This window comes from Triticum aestivum, chromosome 7B, assembly GCF_018294505.1.
Source record: "Triticum aestivum cultivar Chinese Spring chromosome 7B, IWGSC CS RefSeq v2.1, whole genome shotgun sequence".
Taxonomy (NCBI): Eukaryota; Viridiplantae; Streptophyta; class Magnoliopsida; order Poales; family Poaceae; genus Triticum; species Triticum aestivum.
In genome coordinates this window covers 629787054-629814915 of record NC_057813.1, presented here as the reverse complement: position 1 = coordinate 629814915, position 27862 = coordinate 629787054, and positions in this window count along the sequence as shown.

Genomic DNA, 27862 nt, shown 5'->3' with positions numbered 1-27862 from the left:
GGAGCACAATTTTATTTATTGATTGTCTTCCTTATGAGTGGCAGTCGGGGACGAGCGATGGTCTTTTCCTACCAATCTATCCCCCTAGGAGCATGCGTGTAGTGCTTTGGTTTTTGATGACTTCTAAATTTTTACAACAAGTATATGAGTTCTTTTGATTAATGTTGAGTCCATGGATTATACGCACTCCTTTCACCCCTCCATTATTGCTAGCCTCTCTTGTATCGTGCAACTTTCGCCGGTACCATACACCCACCATACTCCTTCCTCAAAACAGCCACCATACCTACCTATTATGGCATTTCCATAACCATTCCAAGATATATTGCCATGCAACCTTCCACCGTTCTGTTTATATGACACACATTACTTTTGTCATATTGCTCTTTGCATGATCATGTAGTTGACATCGTATTTGTGGCAAAGCCACCATCATATTCTTCATACATGTCGCTCTTGATTCATTGCATATCCCGGTATACCGCCGAAGGCATTCACTTAGAGTCATATCTTGTTCTAGCTTTGAGTTGTAAATCCATAAAAGTGTGATGATCTTTATTATTAGAGCATTGTCCTAGTGAGGAAAGGATGATGAAGACTATGATTCCCCCACAAGTCGGGATGAGACTTCGGACTTTGCAAAAAGAAAAAAAAAGAAAAAAAGGGAGAGGCCAAAGAAAAAAAAAGAAGGCCAAAAAGAAAGAAAAAAAGAAAAAAAGAAAAAAAAGAAAAGAAAAAAAGAATGAGAGAAAAAGAGAGAAGGGACAATGCTACTATCTCCTTTTCCACACTTGTGCTTCAAAATAGCACCATGATCTTCATGATAGAGAGTCTCATATGTTGTCACTTTCATTTACTAGTGGGAATTTTTCATTATAGAACTTGGCTTGCATATTCCAATGATGGGCTTCCTCAAAATGCCCTAGGTCTTCGTGAGCAAGCAAGTTGGATGCACCCCACTAGTTTTCTTTTGTTGAGCTTTCATATATTTATAGCTCTAGTGCATCGGTTGCATGGCAATCCCTACTCACTCACATTGATATCTATTAATGGTCATCTCCATAGCCCATTGATACGCCTAGTTGATGTGAGACTATCTTCTCCTTCTTTTTGTCTTCTCCACAACCACCATTCTATTCCACATATAGTGCTATGTCCATGGCTCACGCTCATGTATTGCGTGAAAGTTGAAAGAGTTTGAGATTATTAAAGTATGAAACAATTGCTTGGCTCGTCATCGGGGTTGTGCATGATTAAATACTTTGTGTGATGAAGATAGAGCTTAGCCAGACTATATGATTTTCTAGGGATAACTTTCTTTTGGCCATGCTATTTTGAGAAGACATGATTACTTGCTTGGTATGCTTGAAGTATTACTATTTCTTATATCAATATGAACTTTTATTTTGTTACTTGGATCTAAACATTCATGCCACAATGAAAGAAAATTACATTATGAATTATGCTAGGTAGCATTCCACATCAAAAATTCTCTTTTTATCATTTAGCTACTCGAGGACGAGCAGGAATTAAGCTTGGGGATGCTTGATACGTCTCCAATGTATCTATAATTTTTGATTGCTCCATGCTATTATATTACCTGTTTTGGATGCTTATGGGCTTTATTCTACATATTTATATCATTTTTGGAACTAACCTACTAACCGGAGGCCCAGCCCATATTGCTGTTTTTTTGCCTATTTCAGTATTTCGAAGAAAAGGAATATCAAACGGAGTCCAAACGGAATGAAACCTTCGGGAGCGTTATTTTTTGGAACAAATCTGATCCGGAGAGCCTGGAGTGCAATTCAAGAAAGCTCCGAGGGCCCCACGAGATAGGAGGCCCCCCTGTAGGGCGCACCCTTGTCTCGTGGGCCCCTCGGGCGTCCACCGACGTACTTCTTCCTCCTATATAAACCTACAGACCCCGAAAACATCCAGGGGCACCACGAAACACAATTTCCACAACCGTAACCTTCTGTATCCATGAGATCCCATCTTGGAGCCTTCGCCGGCACTCTACCGGAGGGGGAATCGACCACGGAGGGCCTCTACATCAACATCCTTGCCCCTCCTATGAGTTGTGAGTAGTTTACCACAGACCTACGGGTCCATAGTTATTAGCTAGATGGCTTCTTCTCTCTTTTTGGATCTCAATACAATGTTCCCCCCCCCCTCTCTTGTGGAGATCTATTTGATGTAATCTCGTTTTGCGGTGTGTTTGTCAAGATCCGATGAATTGTGAGTTTATGTTCAGATTTATCTATGGATATTAATTGAATCTTCTTTGAATTCTTTTATGTATGATTGAGTTATCTTTGCAAGTCTCTTCGAATTATCGGTTTGGTTTGGCCTACTAGATTGATCTTTCTTGCCATGGGAGAAGTGCTTAGCTTTGGGTTCAATCTTGCGGTGTTCTTACCCAGTGATAGAAAGGGTTGCAAGACACGTATTGTATTGTTGCCATCGAGGATAACAAGATGGGGTTTATATCATATTGCATGAGTTTATCCCTCTACATCATATCATCTTGCTTAATGCGTTACTCCGTTCTTATGAACTTAATACTCTAGATGCATGCTGGATAGCGGTCGATGTGTGGAGTAATAGTAGTAGATGCAGGAAGGACTCGGTCTACTTGTTTTGGATGTGATGCCTATATACATGATCATGCCTATATAACGTCATAACTATTCGTTTTTCTATCAATTGCTTGACAGTAATTTGTTCACCCACCGTAATACTTATGCTCTCGAGAGAAGCCTCTAGTGAAACCTATGGCCCCCGGGTCTATCTATTATCATATTTGCTTTCAATCTACTTTTATTTGCATCTTTACTTTCTTGCATCTATATTATAAAATACCAAAAATATATTTATCTTATCATATTATCTCTATCAGATCTCACTTTCGCAAGTGGCCGTGAAGGGATTGATAACCCCTTTATTGCGTTGGTTGCGAGTTCTCAGTTTGTTTGTGTAGGTGTGTGGGACTTTTGAGGAGCCTCCTACTGGATTGATACCTTGGTTCTCAAAAACTGAGGGAAATACTTACGCTACACTTGCTGCATCACCCTCTCCTCTTCGGGGAAAACCAACGCTAGCTCAAGACGTAGCAGTAGGGCGCGCCCCCCACTCTTCTGGCCCAACTCTTTTACTCCCTGGGCTTCTTTTGGTCCATAAAAAATCATCAAAAATTGGCACGTCAATTGGACTCCGTTTGGTATTCTTTTTCTGTAAAACTCAAAAGCAAGGAAAAAATAGAAACTGGCACCGGGTTCTAGGCTAATAGGTTAGTCCCAAAAATCATATAAAATATCATATAAATGCATATAAAACATCTAAGATGGATAATATAATAGCATGAATACTTCATAAATTATACATACGTTGGAGACGTATCAGCATCTCCAAGCTTAATTTCTGCTCGTCCTCGAGTAGGTAAATGATAAAAGAAATAATTGATGAAGTGTGAATGCTAGCAGGTGCACAAGTTTGATCAATGATAATTTCAATCACCTTTTTTCTAGCATCATTATATGTCATAACAGTAGCTCAACTCATAGAACTTCTCATGATCAAGTAACAAGCTATTCACATGTTAAAGTATAGATCATAAACTTTCTTGAAACTAACAAACTATATTCTCAGTCATCAAACAATTGTAATTCATCTTATTTTCGGGAAGGGTCTATGTCAGAGCTTTGATTTAGCAAACTCCACATACTCAACTATCATTTAATTTTTCACAATTGCTAACACTCACGTGATATTTATGGGTTCAAAGTTTTAATCGGACATAGAGAAAGATAGGGGCTTATAGTTTCGCCTCCCAACCTTTTACCTCAGGGGTAATGTCAACAATAATAACTCATGGAAACCTACATCCAAGTGGATATATATATCCGGATCGCTCCAACACAAAGTGCTTGCCAAAGGAAAAAGCGTAAAAAGGAAAAGTGATGATCACCATGACTCTTGTATAATGGTAGAAGATAAAAGTAAAAGATAGGCCCTTCGCAGAGGGAAGCAAAGGTTGTCATGCGATTTTAAGGTTGGATGCACAAAATCTTAATGCAAAGAACGCCACTTTATATTACCACTTGTGATAGGGACCTTTATTATGTAGTCCGTCGCTTTTATTGCTTCCATATCACAAGACCGTATAAATCTTATTTTCTCCACACTAATAGATCATACATATTTAGAGAGCAATTTTTGTTGCATGTACCGATGACAACTTACTTGAAGGATCTTACTCAATCCATAGGTAGGTATGGTGGACTCTCATGGCAAAACTCTTTTTAAGTGATGTTTGGAAGCACAAGTAGTATTTCTACTTGGTGCAAAGAATTTGGCTAGCATGAGAGGGAAAGGCAAGCTCAACATGTTGGATGATCCAAGACAATATAACGTTTCAGATATAGGAAAACATAACTCATTAAGTTGTCTTCCTTGTCCAACATCAACTTTTTAGCATGTCATATTTTAACGAGTGCTCACAATTACAAAAGATGTCCAAGATAGTATATTTATATGTGAAATCTCTCTTCCTTTAATATTCTTTCATGAATTGTTCAAGTGACCAATTCTGCGTTTGCTAACTTTCAATAAGTTTACTACCTATACTTATTATGTGTGAAGTCATTAATCCCCATGTTATAAGCATATGAAACATATATAAATTCAGATTTATGACATTCAATTCATTCAACCATTTACTCATAGGATATACGTGAAGCACATGAGTAAATGACAAACTACTCCAAAAGATATAAGTGAAGAACACCGAGTAGTCAAATAATTAACTAGCCATGGGAGGATTCTTTTTCATTCAATATTTCAGATCCAATGATTTTATTCAAACAACAAGTAAAATTGAAAATACGCTCCAAGTAAAACACATATCATGTGACAAATAAAAATATAGCTCCGAGTAAGGTATATCGATATTATTGAAGAGGAAAGAGGGGATGCCTTTCGGGGCATCCCCAAGCTTAGGCGCTTGAGTCTTCTATGGCACCCCGACTCAGAGCAACCGGTTCACCATGCATTGCAAGCCCAGAGACCTTGTCTTCTGGCAACACACAACAACTTGGTACAGGAAACAACCGCTTTATTGATGCTAGCAGATCAGAGTTTATATTACAACAGTTAGCGAGGCCAAGCAGCACACACGGTGCGGCTGAACAATATGTACATTATTTAGTGAACATAAAGGGGGTCTCGATCATGACAACTACGCGGCAGCGGAACAACGTCATAGGGGAACTCCATAGCACAGGGACACCGATGTGGACACACTCTAGACTCGGACAGCACTCCTTTCCAGCAAGACTTTCCTGAAATCTGGCATGACACACCAGGTCAGTACATTGAATGTACTTGCAAGCTCACAACAAGCATAAACATAATGACAAACAATATCATGATATTTAACCATTTATTAACAATGCAACAACATATCCAACATGTTGTGAAAAGGCTCAAGTGTTACTCGTCCCTTGGACTGGATTACCGGACGTGATCATTTCCAGACCACAAACGTGATGATCTCAGAGACAAACTCGTGATCCTTACGGTGATCACAACCCGACCACACCTGGTCCAACTCAACACGATGGCCTTACTACCATCACCTCAGTGCAATGTGCAAATTTATTAAGTGTTGACCCATGGTGTACCCTACTTTCGAGCGTATCTGTAACCGTGGACTCGGCTATCGATAGATTAATACACTCTGCAGAGGTAGCGCACTGGACCCACACTACGGAACCCATGGCCTCGCACTCCCATTCGGTGGACCAACGACATTCCGATGAAACCACTTCATCGTCATGACACTCTCCCGGCCACTCCGACTCAATCCCCATCGGGCTAGTCCCGGGTGGCCCCGTGTCTACCTCAAGACACCTCGACCACCGTCGTGGCCACGATCCACTCTAGGACCCGGTACCAAAACTTAACTTAACAACGGGCTCACAAGGTTATGCCTGCTTACCGGGCCAAGGTACAACACACCCATAACCTTCCCTAGATGGAGGCACCGACCAGAGGCACGACAATGAAACGCATTAAGGCCGTCCCATACCGGCAAATGTGGTTGCACTGGGAAAAACTCGTTTCAGCGGCACCATGACCCAGTCAACAACATATTCAAGTTGAGTTATTTATCAGGTTCAACTTAAAGTGAAAGTAACCGGTGTCATAATGCCATGACCTGCATCACCAACATATGCACCACATATCAATGAAAGTAACTAAGTCAACTACGCTCCCACGGAGCCATCATCAACTCATGATATTTCTATGGTTAAGATCCAACCTCACTTAAACCAGAATCATTTCTAGCAATCTCATCATTTTTCATCATGCAAGAATAATAATTTAACTGATTATTAATCTCCATGACAATATCATTTTATCATTACTCATAACTAAATTCTTGTTAGCTTATCAACAAGATTCACTTCAAACTTTCTGTAAATCAAGCATATTTAACATGACAAGCATCTAACAGAATATAATTATCATAATAATAATTTAAATGCATGAATAATTATAAGTTCAAGTAGGAAAATCACAAATATTGAAGTGGCACTATGAAAATGTTGTTGTGGCTTGCCTTAGTGCAGATGAGGTTCACAAGCCTCCTGGTGATCCTCAAGACAAGCCCGCTCTTCTGAAAATAAATAAAACCACAAAAAGAAAACATCAAGAAACCTTCTAAAAATTACCAGAAAATCTAGACAGCAAGGAAAAATCCCATCTTTTGGGTGCTGATAGATTTTTGGACAAAGAACAACAAAAAGAATCAATGCATTTGGACTTATAGATAAAAACTTGTGGCTGTTTGAAGTTCTCTGGATTTAAATGAATTTGAATTAAAAATAAAACATACTAGGGGGAGGGGGTGACGTCGAAGGCGTAAAAGCCCAGGGCGCCACCACTCATACCGCTTCACGCGCGTACTGAGTGGGTGACTAGCGGCCCCCGCTAGTCAAGTCAGAAGGAGGGGGAGAGGGAAACAGAGAGTGGCGGAGCTTCGCCGGAGCGCACGCCGGCGGCGAGGGCTCTTGGGGCCAAACGAGAGGGGGAATCGAAGGAGAAGAAGACGGCGCACCTGCCCGTACCCATAGCGTGGCTAGAGGTGGTCGGACGGCGTCGGAAACGACCTCTCCAGCGGAGGCAGAGGGCAGCGATGGCCGGAGACGAAGACGACGGTGGCTAGGGGCGGCTTCAGGGGCTCCAACAGGGCGGAACGGCTTCACCGAAGAGTGGCAGATGCCCTGGCAGGGTCGCCCTGGCCTGGGAGGGGGTGGAGCTGCGGGGACGATCCAGAGGGGATCGTCGGCGAGGTCAGGCTCGGGGACGGCAGCCCGCGGCCTGCCCGGCCGGGCTGCGGCTTCTACTGGCTTGTGGTGAGTGTGGGAGTGGCTGCGGGTGCTCGAGGAGGCTGGGGGTGGCGGCATTTATAGGCGCGCGTTTAGGAGGGTTCGGGCTCCGCCGGAGGACACCTGTCCATAGTGCCCGGCGACGAACGACGCCAATGAGAGAGGAGGAAGAGGACGGAGATCACGCGGAAACTATTGGCGGGCGCGGACGAGCACAGGGGCGAGGGGGAAGACGACGAGCACAGTGCGCTGTGCACTGTGTCGCTGGCCGGACCGTGCCCGTGCCCGCTGCGGCGAGCTCCGTTGTCGGCGAGTGCCAGGGAGGAGTTAAGGGAGTGGAGACAAGGATGGTGGCGCGGTTTGGCATGCTCGGGCAGGCTGGGAAGCAAACACACGCGCAACAGAGTGCTAGGCGGTCAGAGCACGTGTTTTGCATGCCAGCACGCCCGGACGAACGCGGTTACCGTGTGAACTATGACATCAGTCCACCCTAAGCCCTAACTTGATGTCTGGCGTGTAGTCCTTGGTAGTTTGAAGTGTTACCACGGTTGGGCTTGGTTCGAGGTGCAGTAGAAATGGATTTGTACTGCAAGCAAGTTTCTGGACAGTAACTTTGGAGGTTTACTATGGTCAAACCACTGGGAGTTGAGGGCTGGGCTTTGGAGGCTAGCCAACACTTAGTAAGGTAAATAGGCACAAGAAAAACCAGCTATAATGGAGCTAGTAAAATGGTAGTTGCTGTAGAAACTACCATTTCTGTCCAGAAATGAAATTATTTTCTATAGCCAAAATATTCCAAAGAGTGATGAAATATTTTTGCTTAGAAAGGTGCCCTAGGTTTCAAAGAATATTTGGGATTTTTCTCAGGATTTTAGGGGCAAGAAAAATTAGGGTTGCTTTGGAGCACAAAGGGCTAGCTAGGGTTTTGGAGGGAAAAATGAATATTTTTCATTTAAGAAAAATATTCCTAGCAATATTTTGAGATGAACCAGAGGTGAAGTGATGGTTTGAGAAGGAGAAGAAGCACTTTGGTGAAAGTCAAGGGGTACCCAAGTGGTTAAGTCCAAATGAAATGATTCAAAACTCCAAACTCAAAACCAACTCAACTGAAAACCAGGCAAAGAAAAAGAGGGCAAAAACTAGGCTGTCACATTTTCCTTTAATATTACCTTGGGGTGCCTTGGGAATCCCCAAGCTTAGGGTCTTTCCACTCCTTATTCTCCTCATATCAATTTCTCACCCAAAGCTTGAAAACTTCAATCACATAAAACTTAACGAAACTTCGTGAGATAGGTTAGTATGATAAAGAGTAAACCATTCACTTTGTTACTGTCAAAGACAAGTTTCATAATTGTTCTCACACAATGCCTACTGTACCATATCATTTCTACAATTTAAATTAAAAAATATAAGCCATAGAAACTAGAAAACAAGCAAACTATGCAATGAAAACAGAATCTGTCAGAAACAGAACAGTCTGTAATGATCTGAATAGAAACCATATTTCTGCTACTCCAAAAATTACGAAATAAATTGGTGGACGTGAGGAATTTGTCTATTAATCATATTCTAAAAGAATAAACCTAAAAGCACTCTCCAGTAAAAAATGGCATCATTCTCGTGAGCGCAAAGTTTATGTTTTTTACAGCAAGATTGCAAAGACTTCACCCATGTCTTCCCAAAGGTCTTACTTGGCACTTTATTGAAAAAAGCTATAAAACATGATTACTATAGTAGATTAATCATGTAAACACACAAAAACAGTAAGGTTAAATATTGGGTTGTCTCCCAACAAGCGCTTTTCTTTAATGCCTTTTAGCTAGGCATGATGATTTCAATGATGCTCACATAAAAGAAAAGAATTGAAACATAAAGAGAGCATCATGAAGAATATGACTAACACATTTAAATATAACCCACTTCCTATGCCTGAGCACACAATTTATAGGAACAAGAATCAACTAGCATAGGAAGACAAAATAAGTATAACTTCAAAACTTCCAGCAAATAGGGAGGAAACTTGATATTATTGCTACTCCTACAAGCATATATTCTTCCCTCATAATAATTTTCAGTACCATCATTAATGAATTCAACAATATAACCATCATATAAAGCATTCTTTTCATGATCTACAAGGATAGAAATTTTACTACTCTCCACATAAGCAAAACTCTTCTCATTCGGAATAGTGGGATCACTAATTCCTAAAGTTGACACTCTTCCAAACCTGCTTTAGATGATATTATTATTCATACTGCAAAAGATATAAGTGAAGTTCATGTAGAATTATACAATTAATATATACTAACAAATATCCAAGCTCAAAATATATAAGTGAAGCACAGGAAGCATTCTATAAAACCATACTCAAATGATTTAAGTGAAGCACAAAGAGCAATTATATAAGATCATACTTAAAATATGTAAGTGAAGGACATGAAGTATTCTATAAATCAATGAAGGCTTATCTCATACTAGCATGGTTCTTAAATAAAAATAAAAACACAAAGGACACAAATCATGTGAACAAAACAAAAACCGAGGTATACCGATATTTGTTGAAGAAGAAAGAGGGGATGCCTTCCGGGGCATCCCCAAGCTTAGATGCTTGAGTATCCTTTGAAATATTTACTTGGGGTGCCTTGGGCATCCCCAAGGTTGAACTCTTGCCTCTATTTATTCTTGTCACATCGGTAACTCCTCGTTCTTCGAACACTTCATCCACAAAAACTTAACAAAAACTTTGTGAGATCTGTTAGTGTAATAAAGCAAACTACCACTTTAAGGTACTGTAATGAATTCATTATTTATTTATATTGGTGTTAAACCTACTGTATTCCAACTTCTCTATGGTTCATACCCCCCGATACTAGCCATAGATTCATCAAAATAAGCAAACAACACGCGAAAAACAGAATCTGTCAAAAACATGATAGTCTGTAGTAATCCGGAAGTTTAGTAAACTTCTGTAACTCCAACAATTATGAAATAAATATGACAATTTGAACAATTTGTACAGAAGTAATGTGCAAAAATTTTCAGACCCATTTGACCTTCCAGTAAAAAAATTGTAAAATCACGCGCTACAGCCAAAGTTTCTGTTTTTGTTCTGCACATAGTAAACAAGCAATCTAATCATCCTAAAACCAAAGCTTGGCACATTATTTTTATAATACAATGGATATATGAAAGGGGATAGTTATTTACAGAGAAACTTCCATGAAAAATTCTACATTGTTTCCATGAGCATGAACACAAGTGCTCAAGGTCGACCTCACTTCTTCAATGCATAACTTTCCAATCACTTCTATTTTTGAAAAACCTTTTTTAGGCATGAGAGGCAAGTATTTTTTTTGTATTTTCATTCTTTAATTTTTTTATATGTTTCACCCACAACTAAACAGAAACAAAAAGTAAAAACAAAATCTACTTAGTGAAGAAAGCAAACAAGCACACACGAGAATATCAGCCCCACGCTATTGCTCCCGGCAACGATGCCAGAAAAGAGCTTAATAATCCCCAAGTGCAGGGAATCATCGTAGAAAATTCCAAAGGTGAAAGTGATAAGTATGGAGTATCGAACCCACAAGGATATAAAGGTAAGATCAATATTCTCTCAAGTCCTATCTGCCACTGATACGACTCTACGTACACCGAACGTTTGCTTCCAACTAGATACGAGAAATAAAACTATGTTGTGGGTATAAAGAGGATAACTTTGCATGATATCGGAGAGCTAAAATATAAAAGTAGGTGTTGTTATCATAAAGTTAGAATATATTACTAAATATTATAAATAGTGAGTGTGGAATAATGATGGATCGGTGTGCAGAATTATCCTAGGCAATTGTTAACAAGACCGGTAGTCGTCATTGCAATTTCATATGAGGGAGAGGCATAAGCTAACATACTTTCGCTTAGTGGATCATATGCACTTATGATTGGAACTCTAGCAAGCATCCACAACTACTAAAGATCATTAAGGTAAAACCCAACCATAGCATTAAAGCATCAAGTCCCCTTTATTCCCATACGCAATGTCCCACTTATCCGTGTTTGTGTTTTAGTCACTCAAACAATGCAAACAAAAAGTAAACCATGGACATATTGCAACACCCTACATCGGGAATCCCTCACGCTTGCGCGACATGGAGGGCACCATAGGACAACACCAAAATAAAACATACAACTCGTACCAATCTAGATCATCAAACAACCCAAGGACAAAGAATATCTACTCAAAACATCATAGGATGGCAACACATCATTGGATCATAATATGTGGCATAAAGCACCATGTTCAAGTAGGGATTACAGCGGGGTGCGGGAGATTGGACCCGTAAAAGAGATGAGGATGGTGATGTTGATGAAGACGATCACCGTGACGATGATTCCCCTCCCGATGGCATTCCGGCGCCACCAAGAGAGAGAAGGAGAGGTTCTCCCCTTGAGATTCCCCCTCCATGGCCTCCCCCCTGGATGGGGAGAGGTTCTCCCTCTGGTCCTTGGCCTTTATGGCGATGATGTCCCCTCCGAGTTCCTCCTCCATAGCCTCCGGTGATGATGGCCCCCTCCGGCAGGGTGCCAGAGAGGGCCTAGATTGATTTCTCGTGGCTACAGAGGCTTGCGGCGGCGGAACTTCTGATCCAGGTTATTTTCTAGAGGTTTCATTATTTATAGGAATTTTTGGTGTAGGTCTCACGTCAGGGGGGGTCTCTGAGCCGTCCACGAGATAGGGGGCGCGCCCAGGGGGGTAGGGCGTGCCCCCACCCTCGTGGGCAGCCCGGGACTCTTCTGGCCCAACTCTTTTACTCCCTGGGCTTCTTTTGGTCCATAAAAAATGATCAAAAATTGGCACGTCAATTGGACTCCATTTGGTATTCCTTTTCTGTAAAACTCAAAAGCAAGGAAAAAGCAAAAACTGGCATTGGGCTCTAGGTTAATAGGTTAGTCCCAAAAATCATATAAATGCATATAAAACATCTGAGATGGATAATATAATAGCATGAATACTTCATAAATTATAGATACGTTGGAGACATATCAATGTCTTGTCACTTCTTATTGTCAAGATCTTTGCATCGTGTTGACGTTGAACTTCATTTGCAAAGTCGATGACAGTTTGTTGAGTTTCACTCTTCCTCTTGAAGAAATATACCCAAGTGTACCTTGAGTAATCATCGACAATCACCAATCAATACTTTCTACCCCCAACACTATCAAAGGATGGAGTCCCAAAGAGATCCATGTGAAGGAGCTCCAAGGGTCTCTTCGAGTAGATGATAGTCGTGGGAGGGTGAGCCTTCTCATATAACTTTCCTTCGATACAAGCACTGCAAGCATGATCTTTGGCAAAGCTAACATTGGTTAGTCCACGGACATGGTCCCCCTTGAGAAGACTTTGCAAAGATCTCATATTGACATGGGCTAAACGGCGATGCCAAAGCCACCCCACATCAACTTTAGCCATTAGGCATGTCGTGGTCTTAGTGGGTCGCTCCGAAAAGTTAATCACATAAAGATCGTTCTCGACATGCCGGACAAAGGCTACTTTAAGAGTCTTGCTCCACAAGAGGGCCATGGTATCAATATCAAAGAATGTGGCAAAACCCATGATTTCAAGTTGACGAATAGAAAGTAAATTGTATGCAAGGGACTCAACAAGCATGACTTTCTTGATCGTGAGATCATAAGAAATGAGTACCTTGCCAAGACCCAATACCTTAGAAGATGAGGCATCACCCCACTTGATATTGGTGGGCATAGATGGGATCTTGTGCACGTCCACCACCAAGTCCTTGCTTCCGGTCATATGATTTCTGGCTCCACCATCGAGCAACCATGACCCCCCACCGAAAAAACACATACAAGAGATCAATGCTTGGTTTTAGGCACCCATTTTGTAATGGGTCCTTTGATGTTAGTAACAAGGGTCTTAGGAACCCAAATAGACCATTCAATTTACTCATAAGGAGAACCAAAAAATTTAGCATAAACATGTCCATCACTAGCACGACACAACACATAAGAAGGGTTAAAGTAGCCGGATTTGTTGGAAGGGGTGGCATTGCCCTTTTTGACATCATGACCCTTCACATTGTTCTTCTTCTCCTTAGAAGCACCCTCTCCCTCCTTCACAAAAGTTTGCTTGAGAGGAGGAGGTCGTTTGGCCTTGTCATTCTTCTTCTTGTTCTTGGACTTGGGTGAGAACCCAACTCCCTCCATGGCCACAACTTCCTTTTGATTGCTCAAAAGGTCATTGAGATTATTCTCACCTTGTATGCAAGACACAGGGCCTTTCTCAAGTTGCTCCTTCAACTTGGCATTCTCCTCCACAAGATGCACATGCTCACAACACGGGTTAGTAGCATTTGCATTCTCAATTAAGACCATATGAGGAAAAGTGGCTTTCTCCTTGGTTAGCTTCACTTGGAGTTGACCATGAGACTCCTTGAGTCTAGCATGAGCACCCTTCAAGGCCTTGTGAGCCTTGTCAAGTATATCAAACTCCTCCTTGAGTCTAGCATGGTCAGCCCCAAGTTTAGCCTTCTCGGAGTCGAGCACACGAGATACAACAAGAACATGATCAAGATCTTTCTTTAATTTAGCATGGTCATCATTGTGTGACTCCTCAAGAGTCAAACGATGAACACGCTCTTCCTCAAGAGAATTGGAGAGATCCGATATCTCATCGACATAGTCATGACTATGACCTTCCATCTTAGAGATGGTTTATTCATGAGCCTCGATCATGTCATTGGCTTCACCAAGTTGTTCCAAGAGAGCAACAAAGTGCTTCTTGGATTTACCCTTGAGCTTACTCATAAAAGACTCAAATTCATTTACTTCCTCATTAGACCCCTCACTTTCATCAATGCAATCCGTCAAGGAAGGATTAGTAATGATGGTAGTTTTGATGTTGGGGGTTACCTTGTTGGTGGCTTTGTCCATGAGGCACTTGGCGGTGATGTTCTTGTTGGGTGAATCGAAGAGAGACACCCGTGGAGTTGTGGCAATGGCAACGGAGGCCATGGCCATGGCTTCACTATATTCATCATCGTCATCAATGTCGGTGTCAAAACCGGCGGATCTCGGGTAGGGGGTCCCGAACTGTGCGTCTAGGCAGATGGTAACAGGAGACAAGGGACACGATGTTTTTACCCAGGTTCGGGCCCTCTCGATGGAGGTAAAACCCTACTCCTGCTTGATTAATATTGATGATATGGGTAGTACAAGAGTTGATCTACCATGAGATCAGAGAGGCTAAACCCTAGAAGCTAGCCTATGGTATGATTGTTGTTCGTCCTATGGACTAAACCTCTCCGGTTTATATAGACACCGGAGAGGGATAGGGTTACACAGAGTCAGTTACAATGGGAGGAGATCTACATATCGTATCGCCAAGCTTGCCTTCCACGCCAAGGAAAGTCCTATCCGGACACGGGACGAAGTCTTCAATCTTGTGTCTTCATAGTCCGGGAGTCCGGCCACAGGTCATAGTCCGGCCATCCGGACACCCCCTAATCCAGGACTCCCTCAGTAGCCCCCGAACCAGGCTTCAATGACGATGAGTCCGGTGCGTAGATTTGTCTTCGGCATTGCAAGGTGGGTTCTTCTCCAAATCCCATATACCTATCAAATAGTGTCCTGCTTCTGATGAATGTTGCGCTCCTTGGCTTCCGCGCCCAATAATGGCCATATTCCACGTGTCAAAAGAATGCGAAAAGACAGGGGTTCTTTTTTCATTTACCCCCTCACCTGCGCAAACGGGCCGCCTATAAAAGAGACGGGGATTTAGATCCGATTCACACCATCTTCCCTCCGCGAGCATTCATCGGAGTGCATTCGACAGAGATCCATTCTACCATGGCCGGTCAACGCAGCTCCTCCTCTCGCCCCTCCAGCCCTCGGCCCGGAGATTGGGAGAGGTGTTCCGTCCCGCACAGCGAGCTAGTAGCGCTCCAAACCAAGGGGCTCCTCCCCCCAGCATACATGGTCCCAGTTCGAGCCAGGCTTGCCACCTATAATGGCGGAGGGCAAGCGGAGAGCATCCCCAATCCCTCCAAAGGAGAGCGGGTATGCCTTGTCCCTTACTTAATAAGAGGGCTTGGATTTCCAATTCATCTGTTTCTCCGGGGGCTCCTGAAGTTCTATGGCCTCCAGCTACACAACCTCACGCCTGCCTCCATACTGCATATTGCGGGCTTCGTGGCCCTTTGCAAGCTGTTTTTGGGCATCGAGGCTCATTTCACGCTGTGGAAGAAGTTGTTCTGCCTCGTGCCCCGCTCTCAGGAGGGGTCGATTTATCAAGTGGGCAGAGCCAAACTATGGCTCATCCCCGGGACCGGATATCTATCCGGAACTCCAAAAAAGGCGTCCGAGGACTGGCCTTTAGAATGGTTTTATATAGAAGACGTCCCCCTGCCGGACCCTGTACGGATCAGCCTCCCTGAGTTCAATAATGCTCCCTTGAAGAAACGCCCGAGCTGGCGTCCACGGAGCCCTCACAGGGAGACTGACAGGGACGTCCTTTACCTGATGAGCCGGATAAGGTTGTTAGCTCATTCCAGACTGACCATGATCGAGGTCATGGCTACATGCATTACGCGGGGGGTGCAACCAGTTCAGTACAGAGGCCACCCCATGTGGGATTTCAACGGGGAGGACGACGCCACCCGGTGCGGTCGCAAGGGGCCAGATTCGGCTGCCACTCTCACGAAGATCTTATCCGCTTTGTACAAGGGAGAGGAGGAGGAATTCCTCCGTGTCAACCCACGGGGCGGATTCTCTATGTACAATCCTCCAAGCTGGGTAAGCGAATACTTTCACTTGCCAATCCGTTTTCATATTCCCATAGTTAAGTACTTATTCTAGCAATTTTAACGCAGGAGCTACGCCAGACTGTAAAGGAGATAAACAACCCTCCCCCACAACACGAGGACCCGGAACGGTCCCTCGACCCGGACTCCCAAGAGGACCCGGAGTTATGTGTGGAGCTGATTGATGGGGTGTTTCATCAATTGAGTAAGGACAACACCTTAGTGGCCATTATGGCCGATTATCTCGGACTACTTCCCGCCTCAAAGGTAACCAAGACCGAAGTCCCAATACTTTCAAGAGGATCCATCCGTGCTTATTTTTGATCGCCGTATACCAATGGCGTTTTTTGCAGGGGAAGTCCTTGAGGCGGAGGGCCGAGCCCGCGATGGCTAGCCAACAAGGGCCATCGAGGCACAGCAGGCTAAAAAGAAGTGCGGACCGGATCGAGACGCCGGCACAACGGTACGGCGTGCGACTTTAATTCCCAGGGTTTATGCCTTCAAGGTATACTAACGCTCATGCTCTCTTCAGGAAGAAGAGCGCCCGCCGGACTATATCCACCGACCAGGCTTCAAGGTTGGGTCCGGAAGCGGAGGCGAACACGGGGCGCACACCAGACGCTCCTCCGACAGAGGACATGGACGGGCTATCTGCCACCAATTCATCGTGACGCATGTTTTTCCCAAGAGGCGTTGGACGCCTTTAATATGGGAGATGCATACCTCCGTGCCGCTCAAAATGGTCTAGCCAGAGCCATAGAGCAGTATGTAAAAGACATACGGGTGAGTAAATCTGATGGTTATATATGTCAGTAGCCCCCAAGACTTGAAATAGTTAAAATAACTGATTTAAGGATCATTTGTTATGCAAGATCTTACAAAAAAGAATACGCAACTGTCCCAGGAGCTGGAAGAGTGCAAGGCCCAACTTGAGGCCGCACTAGCCGCCACAGGGAATGCCAAGGAGACCCCGTCAGGTAAGATATGCTTAGAAAGATGAGTATATTGTGAAGTGCGGCATGTGTGCAATTCTGACAATAACAGTACAGATGGCGCCGGAGTGGATCCGAACAAGAAACAACTCTTGCGCCAGTTAAAGGCCGGCGAGAGCGTGCTTACGAGGGTGAGGCAAGAGAAGAACAAGCTTCAAGATGTCAATACCTAGCTGGGCGAGGAACTAAAGGATGTTTGTGCTCAGCTGTCGGATTCCGTAAAGGAGAATCGGCGACTTCGACGCGGCATTTTTAGTAAGTGCTTGAACGAATCTTCGAAAAAGAGGTCGGCGAGGAAGTCGATTAACAGAGTTATGTCTGTAGGTATGCTAACAGGTCGGCCTGCGGAGGAAATGCCTGGTTCTACGGGTGACCTTCTTCCCGAGCTATCGCAACTGCACGAACGAGTTCGGCAGGCGATGCAAGGCGTCGTCCAGGCTATGTGGCCATCCATCTCCATGCCCGAAGGCCTTGGAGAGCTTACAGAGAAGCTAAAGGGAGCGCGGCTGCACTTCCGATTATGGAAGATATCGGCCTGCTGTCAAGGCGCCAGGGAGGCCTGGGCCATGGTGAAGACGCGGTACATGAAGGCTGACCCAAACCACATGGCCGAGGTCGGACCTGTGGGGCCTGATGGGAAGGAGATCCCTGTCAGTTTAGTATACGTCCAGGTGGAGCCGGCCGCCAAGTATTCCCAACAAGACTATAAATTGGACAACATGTTGGATGGTATTGAAGAAGAATATACCCAGTCAAATTGACTATGTAATTTAAAATAACATGTAAAATGCCTTCTAGCCGGATTGTAGATCATTTGTCATTGCGGATCTGTTCACTTCAACCTCTGGACCCGATAGTCCGGAGTGTGTCCGAATACCCTCTCGGTTATGTAAGAACCGGGGCATGCGTGGAGACCAGGTGTAGGGGTCATTAGTGCTTTAGCAGACAAGTGCCCAACTAGCTATGTTATATTACATGGTTAGTAAGAAACATCTTCCAGGGAGAATAGTTCCGTTAGGGGTTCCTTTCCCTGGGAGGCATGCCCTAAAGTGCATGTCCGGACTGCGAAAAAAGCAGAAAAGCATCTGGGGGCGGATAAATAAACAAGTGAAAAATCATCTTTTAGTTCACCGACCGAATATTCCTTAAGACTGCTAGCTTTCGGCTTCACCCAGTCTGAGGTACACATCCGGCTGACCCGACAGTAACAATTGCAGAGGTGCTCCCTTTACCACCTAGCCGAACAATCGGGAACGTAGGGGTAAGCACAGGAGCCAGGCAACCCAGCTTGGCCAAAACTTAAGTCATATCGATGCATATAATGGTGAATAAAAGGTACATGCGGAAGTGTGACACATGTGTTGGGCACGAGGCCCGTGTATACAAGCTTCTGATAAAGAAGCCCCCAGGTATAATGAGCGCGGGTAGCGCGTCAATTATGTGCGAACAATGCGCAAGCGAGCCCGTAAAGGCTTGTAAGAAAAAAGGAGGGAGAGGGAGAGAAATATAAGGTAGCTAATGTGTAAAAAATAGACAGAGGAAGGAGACGAACACAGAGTCCGGCGCTAGGCGTAGAATCTTCGTAGGTGTGCTGCGTTCCATGGGTTCGGCTCGAGTCGGTTATCTGATGCATTTTGCAGATGGTATGCTCCACCAATCAGGACTTGGTCGATTACGAAGGGACCTTCCCATTTGGGCTTGAGTTTGTCCTTTTTCTTGTCCAGTAGGCGTAGAACTAGTTTGCCAACATTGTAACTTTTGGCCCGTACTTCTCTGCTTTGATATATTCGAGCCTGCTGTTGATAGAATGGGGAACAGGCTTTTGCCATGTTGCGCTCCTCCTCCAGTGCATCCAAACTGTCCTGCCGATCGAGCTCGGCTTCTCTTTCTTCGTACATGCGCCCGCGAGGTGAGTCATGAATTATGTCGCAGGGCAAAACTGCCTCTGCACCGTATACCATAAAGAATGGTGTGAATCCGGTAGTGCGATTCGGCATGGTCCGCAGCCCCCAGAGTACGGAGTCGAGCTCCTCTACCCAGTGCGTGTTAGATTCCTTGAGGGATCGCACTAATCTGGGTTTGATGCCGCTCATGATTAGACCATTGGCTCGCTCGACCTGACCGTTAGTTTTTGGGTGATAGACTGAAGCGTAGTCAAGCTTGATGCCCATGTTTTTGCACCAGAGTTTAACCTCGTCGGCCGTAAAGTTTGTGCCGTTGTCAGTGATGATGCTGTGGGGGATGCCATAACGGTGTACGACCCCTGATGTGAAGTCTATTACCGGTCCAGATTCGGCCGTCTTAACAGGCTTGGCCTCTATCCATTTGGTGAATTTGTCCACCATGACCAGTAGGTATTTTTGCTTGTGGGTTCCTCCTTTAAGGGGTCCAACCATGTCAAGCCCCCAGACCGCAAAAGGCCAGGTAATGGTTATAGTTTGGAGGGCGGTCGGTGGCATGTGGCTTTGGTTAGAAAATAATTGGCACCCGACGCATCGCTGGACTAAGTCCTGAGCATCTGCCCGGGCCGTCGGCCAATAAAATCCAGTACGGAAGGCCTTGCTTACAAGGGCTCGGGCTGCGGCGTGGTGCCCTCCGAGTCCAGCATGAATTTCAGCCAGAAGGTTCCGCCCTTCCTCTTCGGAGATACACCTTTAAAGGACTCCGATGGTGCTTTTCTTATAAAGCTCTCCTTCGTGGACTTTATAGGCTTTAGATCGCCGCACTATGTAGCGTGCCTCATTTTGGTCCTCGAGAAGTTCCTGCCTAGTTAAGTAGGCTAAGAATGGTTCTGTACATGGGGCAATTACTGCCATTATTACGTGGCTGAGGGTGTTGCCTCGTTGGCGGAGTCTTCCGTTGCGTCAGAATGTTCGATGTCAGGTGGTGCGGCTAGGTCCGGATTGTTATTTCCGGATTCCCCTTCCCACTGTACGGATGGCTTGAATAGCCTTTCCAGGAAAATGTTGGGGGGGACTGCATTGCGCTTTGCGCTGATGCGTGCCAAGACGTCTGCTGCCTGATTGTTTTCCCGGGCTATATGGTGAAATTCGAGCCCTTCGAACCGAGCTGACATATTTAGGATGGCGTTGCGATAAGCTGCCATTTTCGGATCTTTGGCATCCAAGTCTCCATTTATTTGGGATATCGCGAGGTTCGAATCCCCACGCACCTCTAGGCATTGAATGCCCATGGAGACTGCCATTCGGAGACCATGTAGAAGGGCCTCGTATTCGGATGCATTGTTGGAGTCCGTATACATTATCTGGAGTACATATTGAACTGTATCTCCTGTTGGGGACGTCAGAATGATGCCATCCCCCAGAACCGCTAGCATTTTGGAGCCGTCGAAGTGCATGATCCAGTTGGAATATGTGCCGTACTCTTTAGGGAGTTCGGCTTTAGTCCATTCTGCGACAAAGTCGGCCAAAACTTGCGACTTGATAGCTCGCCGTGGCTTATAGGTTATGTCGAACGGGAGGAGCTCAATGGCCCATTTGGCGATCCGGCCCGTCACGTCGCGGTTGTTTATAATATCATTAAGAGGTACTTCGGAGGCTATTGTTATTGAACACTCTTGAAAGTAGTGTCGTAGCTTCCGAGACGCCATGAACACAGTGTACGCTATCTTTTGGTAAAGCGGGTACTGGGACTTGCATGGAGTGAGGACAGTGGACATGTAGTAGACTGGTTTCTGGACAGGGAATTTGTGTCCGTCCGTTTCTCGTTCGACGACGAGCGCTGCGCTTACAACTTGATGAGTTGCCGCGATGTATAACAACATTGGTTCACCGATGTTAGGCGCGGCCAGGACCAGGTTTGTTGCCAATATGGCTTTTATTTCTTCAAGTCCGACCGTGGAGGCATCTGTCCACTCGAAGTGTTCGGTGCGCCGGAGGAGGCGGTAAAGGGGTAATGCCTTTTCCCCCAAGCGGGAGATGAAGCGGCTTAGAGCCGCCACGCATCCAGTCAATTTTTGTATTTGTTTGAGGTCCTTTGGAATATCCAATTGTGACAGAGCTCAGATCTTGGCTGGGTTTGCTTCAAATCCTCTAGCGGATATGATGAAGCCAAAGAGCTTTCCGGCTGGTACGCTGAAAATGCATTTTTCTGGGTTAAGCTTAATGACGTATGTTCGGAGGTTATCGAACGTGAGTCTCAAGTCGTCTATTAGAGTTTCGACATGCTTGGTTTTGACAACCACATCATCCACATATGCTTCAACTGTTTTGCCGATCTCGTTGGCCAGACATGTCTGAATCATGCGCTGATATGTTGCGCTGGCATTTTTGAGCCCGAAGGGCATTGTGTTGAAGCAGAATGGGCCGTATGGGGTGATAAATGTCGTTGCGGCTTGGTCTGACTCTGCCATCTTAATTTGGTGGTAGCCAGAGTATGCGTCGAGGAAACACAATGAATCATGTCCTGCGGTGGCGTCAATGATTTGATCAATGCGGGGAGGGGGAAGGGATCCTTTGGGCAATCCTTGTTGAGGTCTTTGAAATCGACGCATAGGCGCCAGGACTTGTCCTTCTTTGGTACCATCACCAGGTTTGCTAGCCAGTCCGGATGTTTTATATCTCTTATGAATCTGGCTTCCAGTAGTTTGGCTAGCTCCTCTCCCATGGCTTGTCTCTTAGGTTCAGAGAAACACCGAAGAGCCTGCTTAACAGGCTTGAATCCTTTTAGGATGTTCAGGCTGTGCTCGGCCAGCCTGCGTGGGATTCCTGGCATGTCTGAAGGGTGCCAGGCAAAAATGTCCCAATTTTCGCGTAGGAATTCTCGTAGTGCGGCGTCTACATCAGGGTTTAAATGTGCCCCGATGGAGGCCGTTTTGGTAGGGTCCATTGGATGGACTTGGAACTTGACTATTTCGTCTGCCGGTTTAAAGGAGGTGGACTTGGATCTTTTGTCGAGTATCACGTCGTCCCTGTCCACCGTGGAGCGCAGCATAGTTAGTTCCTCGGCTGCTAGGGCTACGGATAATGCCTCGAGGGCCAGTGCAGCTGTCTTGTTTTCAGCGCGGAGCGCTATGTCCGGATCACTAGCAAGAACGATAATTCCGTTGGGTCCGGGCATTTTGAGCTTCATGTACCTGTAATGGGGTATAGCTTGAAAAATTGTGAACGCCTCTCGCCCTAACAGAGCGTGGTATCCGCTGCTGAATGGGGCCACTTGAAATGTGACCTCCTCGGATCTGTAATTATCCGGCGTGTCGAACACCACATCCAGTGTGATTTTTCCTGTATAGCACGCTTCCCGACTGGGGATTATTCCTCTAAAGGTCGTGTTGCTTCGCTCAATGCGGCTCCATTCTATTTCCATTTTTGAAGGGTTTCCTCACAAATGAGGTTCAATCCGCTGCCACCATCCATGAGTACCTTGGTAAGCCGAAAGCCGTCCACTATCGGACTGAGGACCAGTGCGGCTGGTGCTCGGGCTGTCCGGAATTGAGGTTCGTCACTGGCATTAAAGGTAATAGCCGCGTCACTCCATGGGTTTATTGTTGCTACCTGCTAGACTTCGGTAAGGCTGCGGAGCATTCGTTTTTGCACATTGTTTGATGCGAAAGTCTCGAAGACTGTTGATACCGTACTGGTATTCCTGGAGTGGTGCTCTGCGGATTCTGGAGTTAGAAGCTCCTCGCCACTTCTGGCCACCTGCCGGAGTATCCAACATGCTCTAAGGCTATGAGTTGGTGTGACGCCCTCTGTACTATGGATTTTACAGGGTCCATTGAGCCATCCCTCCAGTACGGTTCCATACCCTATAGAGGGTTTTTGTTTTTTGTTGTTTGGCCCAGGTGCCTGGTGATAATGCGCCCTTTTATTTCGGACTGGGATTGTATTCAGGGCCGGATTGTCCCAGAATTTTGTTTTGGTTTTCCGAATGCTTTCTGTCGCACAGTATTTTCGTACTATGGATGCCAAGTCGGCGAAGCGTGTAATTTCACGGCGACTTATGGCGTTGAGGATCCCGATGTCCGTGCAGTTATTGCAGAAGAATGAAATTGCATCCCCCTCACGGCAGTCCTCTATCCTGTTCATAACCAGGAGGAATCTGGCCCAGTAATGGTGTACTGTTTCTCTGGGCTCTTGCTGAATTTGGGATAAATCCCTTATATTTGGGTGGGCGGGTGTAGTTAAATTCGGAACCTCGCCCAATCTGAGATTCAGGGGCCAAGAAATTTCCGGACTCGGAAGCTTGGGTCCTTGGTGTTGGGTAACGTAGTAATTTCAAAAATTTCCTACGTACACGCAAGATCATGGTGATGGCATAGCAACGAGAGGGGAGAGTGTTGTCCACGTACCCTCGTAGACCGTAAGCGGAAGCGTTATGACAACACGGTTGATGTAGTCGTACGTCTTCACGATCCGACCGATCCAAGTACCGAACTTACGGCACCTCCGAGTTCAGCACACGTTCAGCTCGATGATGATCCCCGGACTCCGATCCAGCAAAGTGTCGGGGATGAGTTCCGTCAGCATGACGGCGTGGTGACGATGATGATGTTCTACCGGCGCAGGGCTTCGCCTAAACTCCGCGACGATATGACCGAGGTGGAATATGGTGGAGGGGGCACCGCACACGGCTAAGGAACGATCTTGAAGATCAACTTCTGTTGTGCCTAGAGGTGCCCCCTGCCCCCGTATATAAAGGAGCAAGGGGGGAGGGGGCGGCCGGCCTAGGAGGGGCGCGCCAAGGGGAGTCCTACTCCCACCGGAAGTAGGACTCCCTCCTTCCTTGTTGGAGTAGGAGAAGGGGGAAAGAGGGGGAGAGGAGGAAGGAAAAGGGGCCCGCACCCCTTGTCCAATTCGGACCAGAGGGGGGCTGCGAGCCTCCTTCCTTTCGGCCTCTCTCTATTCCCGTATGGCCCAATAAGGCCCATATACTCCCCGGCGGATTCCCGTAACTCTCCGGTACTCCGAAAAATACCCGAATCACTCGGAACCTTTCCGAAGTCCGAATATAGTCGTCCAATATATCGATATTTACGTCTCGACCATTTCGAGACTCCTCGTCATGTCGCTGATCTCATCCGGGACTCTGAACTCCTTCGGTACATCAAAACTCATAAACTCATAATATAACTGTCATCGTAACGTTAAGCATGCGGACCCTACGGGTTCGAGAACTATGTAGACATGACCTAGAACTATTCTTGGTCAATAACCAATAGCGGAACCTGGATGCTCATATTGGCTCCTACATATTCTACGAAGATCTTTATCGGTCAAACCGCATAACAACATACGTTGTTCCTTTGTCATCGGTATGTTACTTGCCCGAGATTTGATCATCAGTATCCAATACCTAGTTCAATCTCGTTACCGGCAAGTCTCTTTACTCGTTACATAATGCATCATCCCGCAACTAACTCATTAGTCACATTGCTTGCAAGGCTTATAGTGATGTGCATTACCGAGAGGGCCCAGAGATACCTCTCCGACAATCGGAGTGACAAAACCTAATCTCGAAATACGCCAACCCAACATGTACCTTTGGAGACACCTGTAGTACTCCTTTATAATCACCCAATTACGTTGTGACGTTTGGTAGCACCCAAAGTGTTCCTCCGGTAAACGGGAGTTGCATAATCTCATAGTTACAGGAACATGTATAAGTCATGAAGAAAGCAATAGCAACATACTAAACGATCAAGTGCTAGGCTAACGGAATGAGTCATGTCAATCACATCATTCTCCTAATGATGTGATCCCATTAATCAAATGACAACACATGTGTATGGTTAGGAAACATAACCATCTTTGATTAATGAGCTAGTCAAGTAGAGGCATACTAGTGACTATATGTTTGTCTATGTATTCACACATGTATCATGTTTCCGGTTAATACAATTCTAGCATGAATAATAAACATTTATCATGAAATAAGGAAATAAATAATAACTTTATTATTGCCTCTAGGGCATATTTCCTTCAGTCTCCCACTTGCACTAGAGTCAATAATCTAGTTCACATCGCTATGTGATTTAACACCAATATTCACATCTACATGTGATTAATACCCATAGTTCACATCATCATGTGATCAACACCCAATGGGTTTACTAGAGTCAATAATCTAGTTCACATCGCTATGTGATTAACACCCAAAAGGTTTACTAGAGTCAATAATCTAGTTCACATCGCTATGTGATTAACACCCAAAAGAGTACTAAGGTATGATCATGTTTTGCTCGTGAGAGAAGCTTAGTCAATGGGTCTATCATATTCAGAGCCGTATGTATTTCGCAAATATTCTATGTCCACAATGCTCTGCACGGAGCTACTCTAGCTAATTGCTCCCACTTTCAATATGTATCCAGATTGAGACTTAGAGTCATCTGGATTGGTGTAAAAGCTTGCATCGTTGTAACTTTTACGACGGGCTCTTTTATCACCTCCATAATTGAGAAACATCTCCTTAGTCCTCACTAAGGATATTCTTGACCCATGTCCAGTGATCTACTTATTAGATCAAAATTGTATTCCTTTGCCAAACACAGAGCAAGGTATACAATAGGTCTGGTTCACATCATAGCATACTTTATAGAACCTATGACTGAGGCATAGGGAATGACTTTTCATTCTCTTTCTATTTTCTGCAATGGTCGGGTCTTGAGTCTTACTCAACTTCACACCTTGTAACACAGGCAAGAACTCCTTCTTTGACTGTTCCACTTTGAACTATTTCAAAAATTTATCAAGGTATGTACTCATTGAAAAATCTTATCAAGCGTCTTGATCTATCTATATAGATCTTGATGCTCAATGTGTAAGCAACTTCACCGAGGTCTTGCTTTGAAAAACTTTTATTCAAGTATCCTTTCATGCTATCCAGAATTTCCATATCATTTCCAATTAACAATATGTCATCCACATATAATATTAGAAATGCTACAGAGCTCCCACTCACTTTCTTGTAAATACAGGCTTCTTCAAAAGTCTGTATAAAACCATATGCTTTGATCAACTCATCAAAGCATATATTCCAACTCCGAGATGCTTGTACCAGTCCATAGATGGATCGCTGGAGCTTGCACAATTTGTTAGCACCTTTAGGATTGACAAAACCTTCTGGTTGCATCATATACAACTCTTATTTAAGAAAACCATTAAGGAATGCAGTTTTGTTTATCCATTTGCCAGATTTCATAAAATGCGGCAATTGCTAACATGATTCAGACAGACTTAAGCATAGATACGAGTGAAAAACTCTCATCGTAGTCAACACCTTGAACTTGTCGAAAACCTTTTGCGACAATTCTAGCTTTGTAGATAGTAACACTATCAGTGTCCGTCTTCCTCTTGAAGATCCATTTAATCTCAATGTCTCGCCGATCATTGGGCAAGTCAATCAAAGTCCATACTTTGTTTTCATACATGGATCTTATCTCAGATCTCATGGCCTCAAGCCATTTTGCAGAATCTGGGCTCACCATCGCTTCTTCATAGTTCGTAGGTTCGTCATGGTCTAGTAACATAACTTCCAAAACAGGATTACCGTACCACTCTGGTGCGGATCTTACTCTATAAGACCTACGAGGTTCTGTAGTAACTTAATCTGAAGTTTCATGGTCATCATCATTAACTTCCTCACTAATTGGTGTAGTAGTCACAGGAACAGATTTCTGTGATGAACTACTTTCAAATGAGGGAGCAGGTACAGTTACCTCATCAAGTTCTACTTTCCTCCCACTCACTTCTTTCGAGAGAAACTCCTTCTCTAGAAAGGATCCATTCTTAGCAATGAATGTTTTGCTTTGGATTTGTGATAGAAGGAGTACCCAACAGTTTCCTTTGGGTATTCTATGAAGACACACTTCTCCAATTTGGGTTCGAGCTTATCCGGTTGAAAACATTTTTCATATAAGCATCGCAACTCCAAACTTTAAGAAACGACAGCTTAGGTTTACTTCTAAACCATAGTTCATACGATGTCGTCTCAACGGATTTAGATGGTGCCCTTTTAACGTGAATGCAGCTGTCTCTAATGCATAACCCCAAAACGATAATGGTAAATCAGTAAGAGTCATCATAGATCGCACCATATCCAATGAAGTGCGGTTACGACGTTCGGACACACCATAACATTGTGGTGTTCCAGGTGGCGTGAGCTGTGAAACTATTCCACATTGTTTTAATTGAAGACCAAACTCGTAACTCAAATATTCGTCTCCGCGATCAGATCGCAGAAACTTTATTTTCTTGTTATGATGATTTTTCCACTTCACTCTGAAATTCTTTGAACCTTTCAACTATTTCAGACTTATGTTTCATCAAGTAGATATACCCATATCTGCTCAAATCATCTTGTGAAGGTCAGAAAATAACGATACTTGCCACGAGCATCAACACTCATTGGATCGCATACATCGGTATGTATTATTTCCAATAAGTCAGTAGCTTGTTCCATTGTTCCGGAGAACGGAGTTTTTAGTCATCTTGCCCAAAAGGCACAGTTCGCAAGCATCAAATGATTCATAACCAAGTGATTCCGAAAATCCATCTTTATGGAGTTTCTTCATGCGCTTTACACTGATATGACCCAAACGGCAGTGCCACAAATAAGTTGCACTATCATTATCAACTTTGCATATTTTGGCATCAATATTATGAATATGTGTATCACTACGATCGAGATCCAACAA